Raw genomic sequence first — 9,277 nt, 5'->3', positions numbered from 1 at the left:
CTTTGTTTTACTCTAAAGCGCGATGATGGGTTGATAATGCAAAAAAAAATCTAGAACAACAAGGCTGCGTTCGTAAATTCGCTCTGGAATCTGATCGGCATTCATGGAACGCCTCTTGTCCAATCAAATTACTTGGTCCCTTTATGACGTCGGACCCAGTGTGCTCTCCGGCGCTATCAGAGCAAATTTACGAACACAGCCCAAGTGTTCATGGCGAGTCCTGCTAATGTTGGCGACAGAGAAGAACTCGAAATGCCTCCCTCGTCATTTAAATCCCATGTATGGGAGCACTTTGGCTTTGCTATCAATTATAACAATGACGGACAGTGTCATTGGAAGTGTGGTCGATAAAAAAGTTACGGTGTTTAAGCGTTGTGCAATGAGAAAGTCGTACGAGCATGGCCACACATTTGCCGCGACCCTGGTGTGTTGATGGGAGGCACGAAAAAGGCAGCTTGACAACTTCTGATAATGTAGCCAATTTTTTCATACCATGTTTAAAGTAAGGTTTCACTTTATTATTTAGTTAAAAGTGGCATAAAACATGTTTATTTGTCTGCTTTAAAGAGCCCAGTGATTCACTGCTGCAACCAGGTGCCTCCTCCCTCTCTCCTACTGCATCATTTAAGTTGAATGTGTGTTTCTGTTTAATATGTAGCCTAATGTTTGAGTGTAGAATATGTTATGTATATGTATATATATATATATATATATACACACACACACATATATATATATATATACCAGTTTTGACATCTTGAATGTTGTTGGGTTTTACACAGTAAAAGTGGTGTTTTTACAGAATTCGAGGAAAAAGCTTTTTATTTTTATGTTTTGTGTTGATCCGAAAAATGATCCGATCCGTGACTCAAAAACCGTGACACAATCCGATCCGTGAGTTAGGTGATCCGTTACACCCCTATTAATTACTAAAAAAAAAATGTCAACATTTTAAAAATAACACCACACAGGCATTAATAAACACCTAATTGGATCAATTTTGACAAAAATGGAGATAGAACCTTATAATTCTAACGTCACGACCTGTCTTCTCAGACCCGAGTCAGACGGGTCTCTTCTCTCACCTGTTGGAAGGTGGTGGTGGTGATGCGGAGGTCTGTCTCTGACATCAAGTCGTTGTCGGCGGCGGCCTCTCCGTCCTCCCCGTCCTCCTCCTCTCTGCGCCCCTCCCAGGGCGACTCCCCAGAGCTGAAGTAATAGCCCTGGCTGGAGGGGTTCAGCCGGTCACCCTGCTCAGCATCGCCGGGGGTGTCGGGCTCTACAGACCCTGGCCAAAAACATCACATCAACAAACCTACGGACCTTTGGGGACAGAGCCTTCAGCGTGGCTGCACCTACCCTCTGGAACTCCCTCCCCATAGTGATCCGCAATGCCCCCACCCTGGACTCTCTGTTCTCCAAGGCCTTTGGCCCCTAGTCACTGTTTCAGTTTTGTTTTGTCCTGTTTTTGTCTGTCTGATCATTCCCTTGAATTGTAAAGTGTCCTTGGGGTTTCTGAAAGGCGCTATATAAATTAAAGTTATTATTATTATTATTATTATTATCAGGGTGCTGCGTTTATAGAATGCCATGAGCTATAAGATACAGTACTCAGTTCTGCCCCTCCTCTTCAAATGACCCTTCCCCCAATGGGACAAATGGCTGTGATCTCTCAATAATGTGGGAACGCAATGGTATTAGCTGAATAGAATAGATAGGATGCATTTTTTTACATTTTAACCATTTAGCAGACGCTTTTATCCAAAGTAACAATACAAATTGAAACCATCGAGCTGACCTGGCTGCGTGTGGCCGGTGTGTTTGGTGTCGGTGATCATCCAGTGGGGGCCCTCGTCCCCGGCCACAGGCCGCAGGTGCAGCGTGTCGCTCAGCGCACCAACCATCTCCGTCACGCTCAGGAAGCCACTCTGGGCCACCGGGAGCTCCTCCCCAAACATCCTCTGTTGACCAGGGGGAAATGGTAAATGGTAAATGGACTGCACTTATATAGCACCTTTTTTGCTGCTCCAAAGCGCTTTACAACGGCCTCTCATTCACCCATTCACACCCATTCACACACCAATAGCGGCAAGCTACCATGCAAAGCGCCGGCCCGCTCATTGGGAGACATGTGGCCAGCCGGGGATCGAACCGCCGATCTGCCAACTTTGTGATCATTAGGCGGCGACTCTACCTCCTGTGCCACAGCCGCCCCGTAAAGTAGAGTGGAATATGTGTAACAAAGGAAACTAGTATAATTACCTTGTATTCGGCATGAAGATCATGTATTGATATCCCTTCACTGTTCTGAGCAACAACCTAGAAAGAAGGAATCTTCACTGTCACCATCACGTGTGACTAGAACATTAGGAGTTTTCAATGATTTCGGTATCCACCCATAAAGGAGCAACTCAATAGTCTGGCTCCTGACTCATTTACTTAAACAAATGTATTGATTGTAAGTCGCTTTGGGAAGATGTAAACTGACCTGGCGAAGGTTGGCCTTCAGCTCCTCACTGACGGTGCCCGCATAGCCGTTCTCCAGGATACGCTGCCTGAGCTTCTCCTCCAGCTGCATCGTGGCCAATCAAACACAACACATTCACTAGTGGTGATTGGGTGAGTTCCCATTCATATAAATGTGAAGTGCAACGAGACCAATAATCATATCTCATTAAATGTTCTTCACAAAAAAACATGACTTCTAGTAGAAGTGAACTCTACAAGCATTTAAAGTAATGTTCAGGGGTGCAAACTGGTGATGGCCTAAAAAGGTGACAACATTTATTTTTTGCCTGAAAATGAAGAAAATTATCAACATGGTTGATTCACATGGATTTACTATTTTGTGGTAAAAACCGCTAATTTAGCAGAAAGGTGACAGGTTTGCACCCCTGAATGTTACAGTTTCACATACAGAACATTTACTATGAGGTAAAAAGAGAAACAGACTCACTTTTATGACACATCTTTCAAATAGCTGCCCCTGTTGGATGAGCTGTGGCTCAGCATCTGTTTGCACACTCAAATCTGTGCAAAAAAACTTAGTTTATTGCACGAACTTTCAGTCATAAACCTTCTTCAGGGATAAAGCAGACAATTGAATGCAGTGGTATTCATAGCTTTCATGTGACGTCACAGCATAGTGGAAACGCCCACCTGACGGGCAAAAGGCACTTTTTGCGGGCAAAACCCACGGGCAAAACACACTTTTTGCGGGTTAATATCTTTGATTTCCCGTGGGTTAGGAAAATAATTCCAACGTGTCCGGATAGAGTAGAAGACAGGGAATCCAACACTATTTGAATGGAGTCGATCCTCCACTCCTATCACCGTGGACACAGCAAGGAGCGAATTACCGGATATAAATATTCCCTCGCCGACAGCGGGAGTTGGGAGTTTCGTCCAGCAGCCGGTGAACGCCCGGTTGATCGAGTTTCATATTAAAAGTATATCTTCTCGGGGTGTCAGCGCGGTGGTTAAGGGCTCAAAATGACCGTATACTGATGGTGAATTTAGCAATAATAGTCTTATGTTTGTACCACCTCCATAACCGGTGTTATTCACGGGAAAAGCCGGTCAAGGAGGCACCCTTTGCAGGTCAATAACTTTGATTCTCCGGGGGTTAGGAAAATAATTCCAACGTGTCCGGATAGAGTAGAAGACAGGGAATCCTCCAACACTATTTGAATGGTGTCAATCCTCCACTCCTATCACCGTCGTGTATCTTGATAGTTCTTCATGAGTGAGGTGGTCTAAATAGTAGGCAGCCATGTTGAGCGATGTTGCTATGATACTTTTTGCCCGTCAGGTTGGTGGTTGCTAGGGAAGAAACCACGTGACTGAAAGCTATGAATAAAGGCTTCAAACAACATCACTTAATTAGCCAATGCACAACATCTGTGTCAAATCTTTCACCTAGTGGCTAGGCATCATGGGAATTGTAGTCCTAGATTTAGTGGACTACAAAAAACATGTGTTCATGAGACAGGAAACACCTAAAAGTACATGAAATATTTACAATATATACTTAACAGAACAAAAAACTATAGAGAAATGCTACAAACATGCAGACATCAGGCAGTAGCCATCATATAGCATAGAACATAGTGTCTAAAGTAATTTATTCATAGCACAACACATGTCGAAATCCTCATTCAAGCCTAGGCGTTGTAAACGTTCTAGGGTGTGGATCCAAAAAAGCTCTCTGGCATAACCTCCTGTCCGAGGGGTAATTTGCTCTATGCCGCCTGCCCTGAACCATTTAGCAGTTAGCATTTACCATTTACCACTTAATTAGAGTTTACAGGGACAGTCTCCCTGGAGAAAGTTAGGGCTAAGTAACGTACTGAAGGGCACACTAGTGGTGGTGTTCCCAGGCGAGTCCAACTTATAGCCATGTATAGTTAAAGGTATAAAACAGGGATACTGAATGATAGCATGCCCATGGACACAAGTGCTAAATGTAGTCCTGCTCAGAAAAAAGCCTTCACATCAGGTCCCTCAAACGCATACATGTAAAGAAAAAGTAAATGTTAAAAAGAAAACGTGAGTTTAGAATTATACAGTTCTATCTCCGTGTAGGGTCGTTCAGAGATAATAATGAGCGTCAAAGTTTTTACATTCCATTATGTTTTGTGAGATGGAACCTTTGTATTTTATGAATTACTAACTCAAAAATGTCAACATTTTAAAAATAACACCACACAGGCATTAATAAACACCTAATGGATCAGATTATGTAAAAAACTCAATTTTGACCAAAAATGGAGATAGAACCTCATAATTCTAACGTCACGATCTGTCTACACTGTAGTACCAACCCACCTGTGTCTACCGCTGGCCTCGCACATGTGTCCGTCGAGGGGGTCAGCTGTGGTCGAGGTGGCTTTATCTGCCCCGTCCTCACCGCCGTCCCCCCACGCGATGCCATCAGCGCCCCACCCTGCCACGCCGTCAGCCCCATCGCAGGTGGCGCCACCTTCAGGGTCAGCAGGGAGCCCGTCCGGCTCGGCTTGACCGCCACCAGGTCCGCCGCGGCCGCCAGCATCTCCGCGACGGAGTAGAAGCCGAGGTTGACGAAGCACAGCGGGTGGCCGAAGTGGCGGGCGAAGCCGGCCTCCAGCTCCGACAGGCCCACGGGCCCCTGGGCGAGCAGCTGCCGCAGCTGTGAGCGCAGGTGAGCGGGCAGGGCCGGGGGGGCGTGGCCCCGCCGGGGGAGGGGGCTGGCGGGGAACAAGCCCATACTGCCCCTGTGTGGTTTGTTGGGCTTACGGACACGCTGCCGGGCCACCATCTCCCCTATGCGTTGGGTGCTTTCGTCCAAAACCGCTGCAGAGGGACCAAGGGATGGGAGGGAGGGAGGGAGGGGAAGAAAAAGCGAGGCAAAGAGTTGGGTTGGAATAAAGTAGTTTTTTCGTGCATACGTGTGTAATTTTACTCTGTGCAGGTCATAGTACTAAAATGGTAATGGTAAATGGACTGCACTTATAGCGACTTTTTTGCTGCTCCAAAGCGCTTTACAACAGCCTCTCATTCACACATTCACACACCAATGGCGGCAAGCTGCCATGCAAGGCGCCGGCCCGCTCACTGGGAGCAATTTTGGGGTTCAGTGTCTTGCCCAAGGACACTTCGACATGTGGCCAACCGGGGCTCAAACCGCCGATCTGCCAACCTTGTGATCATTAGACGGCGACTCTACCTCCTGCGCCACAGCCGCACCACTACTAGACTGGGCTTACCTTTCAACACCAAGCTGCCGTCTTCCAAAAAGTCCATCTTCACCACGTCAGGCATCTCCTTGATCATGTCCATCACGTTGTGGAAGCCGAGGGACCTCAGAGGCAGCGGATGGCCCACGATGCAGAGGTAGTCCCGACTCAGGTCGTCCGGGGACAGGCCTAACTTGGACGAGTTGAGCACGGAGCGAACATCCTTCTTCAGGCCCCACAGTAGCTGGTCTTGGGTCATCATTATTAATGCCTGTGTGGTGTTATTTTTATAATGTTGACATTTTTGAGTTAGTAATTAATAAAATACAAAGGTTCCATCTCACAAAACATAATGGAATGTAAAAACGTTGACGCTCAATATCTCTGAACGACCCTAAGCGGAGATAGAACCTTATCATTCTAAACGGAGATAGAACCTTATCATTCTAAACGGAGATAGAACCTTATGATTCTAAACGGAGATAGAACCTTATCATTCTAAACGGAGATAGAACCTTATGATTCTAAACGGAGATAGAACCTTATGATTCTAAACGGAGATAGAACCTTATCATTCTAAACGGAGATAGAACCTCATCATTCTAAACGGAGATAGAACCTTCTCATTCTAAACGGAGATAGAACCTCATCATTCTAAACGGAGATAGAACCTTATCATTCTAAACGGAGATAGAACCTTATCATTCTAAACGGAGATAGAACCTTATCATTCTAAACGGAGATAGAACCTTATCATTCTAAACGGAGATAGAACCTTATCATTCTAAACGGAGATAGAACCTTATCATTCTAAACGGAGATAGAACCTCATCATTCTAAACGGAGATAGAACCTCATCATTCTAAACGGAGATAGAACCTTATCATTCTAAACGGAGATAGAACCTTCTCATTCTAAACGGAGATAGAACCTTCTCATTCTAAACGGAGATAGAACCTCATCATTCTAAACGGAGATAGAACCTTATCATTCTAAACGGAGATAGAACCTTCTCATTCTAAACGGAGATAGAACCTTCTCATTCTAAACAGAGATAGAACCTTATCATTCTAAACGGAGATAGAACCTTATCATTCTAAACTCACGAGATAAGTACAAACCTAGTAAGACCATAGACATTTCAAAAATGTTAGTGACAAAATGAAAGCCACGTTTCTTAGGCTGCTAGCTAGTAACTACTCACGCCCAGTTTTTATTTTAAGGAGCAAGTTCAATTTCAAGTTGGAAAAGAAAGTTATCTATTAATGTTGCCGGCCAATAGTGTCTTTTATGGATGCAATGCAGTTAGCGACGTCGATTATTCACGAGAGAGAAGTAAATAACATCAACTAAAGACATTTAGTTTATATTTTGGCAGTGGTTTTTAAGTCACTGTTCTCACACTTGAGCTAGTAGCCTAGCTAGCATTTCAATTGACTTCAGCTAGCGAGCTAACTAGCCACTATGGCGCATCTGTCTTATCAACATTGTACGACAGTTACAGCTTGTAGAATACTTACTAAGCTGTCTATTCATATACAGGTTGTTCATTTAGAATTAGACCATTATTATTATTATTATTATTATTAACCTTAGAAAGAGAGAGTTAAATACAGAAGCGTGTAACAGTCTCTCCACAGTGACTCTTCAATCAGCGACTCACGTGCAGGTCAGGTGTCAATCAGACATCACGTGCAGGTGTCAATCACGTGACGTTAGAATTATAAGGTTCTATCTCCATTTTTGTCAAAATTGAGTTTTTTTTACATAATCTGATCCATTAGGTGTTTATCAATGCCTGTGTGGTGTTATTTAAAAAAAATAAAAAATAAAAACAGTTAGTAATTAATAAAATACAAAGGTTCCATCTCACAAAACATAATGGAATGTCAAAACTTTGACGCTCAATATCTCTGAACTGCCCTAAACGGAGATAGAACCTTATAATACTAAGCTCACGACGTGCCACGCAGCAGACTGGCGTCATTATCACGTTGATTTCAGTCATGCGCAAGATAAACTCCTCAAAAAAAGTTTGGAAACGTTATTTCAGTCGATTCTTCCTCCCCTTTAATAATACCAATTGGTATTGTATTTTATATCGTTGGAAAGCCTGATTAGTCACCTTTACAACGAGGTACAACTTGTCTTGTAAGGATCATGCATTCGTGGAATGAGCAACACAGATAAACGTGTGGGTAGCGGCCAAAGAAATGTGCCAAATCCCCTGCAATATGTGGCATAGTTGTGGCATGCAAATTCATAGCGTTTTTGGTCTGGGACTTTTTGAGCTTTTTGACCAAAGCCAGGAAAAGAATAATAGGAACTATCCGCTCAGACAACAATTAAAAAGAGAGGCTTGAATGTGTGAAACCTAGATGGTCTCTTGACTTCTCTAGCACAGCAAAACAATATATTGTGAAATATGTGTAAAGTTAAGCAATACAGAGACTTATTTACTAGTTGACGAGCTAAGTAAAACACTTTTGAATATATATAATTATTTTTTTTAGAGAGAGAGGGGGAGGGGTAATTCAAGCACTTTCAATGACCCATGTCTATTTTCAAAAACTTTTAAGGACTTGATTTCTTTTTCTCCAATTCAAAAACTTTCAAGGATTTCAAGGACCCGTGGGAACCCTTTACTTAAGTACAAACCTAGTAACAACATTTCGATAATGTTATAGTGACCAAATGAAACCCGCGTGTCTTAGGCTGCTAGCTAGTAGCTACTCACGCACAGTTTAACAAAGGAGCAAGTTCAAGTTGGAAAAGAAAGTTATCTATTAATGTTGCTGGCCAAAAGTGTCTTCTATGGATGCAATGCAGTTAGCGACGTCGATTATTCACGAGAGAGAAGTAAATAACATCAACTAAAGACTAAAGATGTATAGGTTTCTAAGTCGCTGTTCTCACACTTGAGCTAGTAGCATAGCCTAGCATTTCAATTGACTTCAGCTAGCGAGCTAATTAGCTACTATGACGCATCTGTTTTATCAACGTTGTACGACAGTTACAGCTTGTAGAATACTTACTAAGCTGTCTATTCATATACAGGTTGTTCATTTAGAATTGTCTACGTTCAGCCAAATTAGATCATCGTTAATATTATTATTATTTACCTTAGAAAGAGAGGTTAAATACAGAAGAATGAAGTCTGGAAATGGAGTCTTCAATCAGCAACGCGCGTGCAGGTGTCAATCAGGCATCACGTGCAGGCAGGGGCGCCGCTAGGGGGGGTGGGTAAATTAGGACGATTCTAAGGGCCCATCACTGACAGGGGCCCAAGAGAATCATATTTTTAAATATATTATATTTATAATAATATTATTATTATCATAAGGAAGTTAACGTAGCCGACTTCAAATTATAATTCTATGTATTAAAAAAACAAACTGGAGTTTTGTTTCTCTATGTTTGACAAAATTAAGCCTTATTATTTACCCCTCTATTTATTCATTGCATGGTTCAGTCCACCGTTAATCAGCAGCGCACGTGCAGGTGTGCAGGTGTCAATCAGACAGCACGTGGTGCCACGCAGCAGACTGACGTCATTATCACGT

Source organism: Nansenia antarctica, assembly GCF_963989245.1.
Source record: "Nansenia antarctica genome assembly, chromosome: 7".
Taxonomy (NCBI): domain Eukaryota; kingdom Metazoa; phylum Chordata; class Actinopteri; order Argentiniformes; family Microstomatidae; genus Nansenia; species Nansenia antarctica.
Note: the sequence above shows the minus strand (reverse complement) of the source record.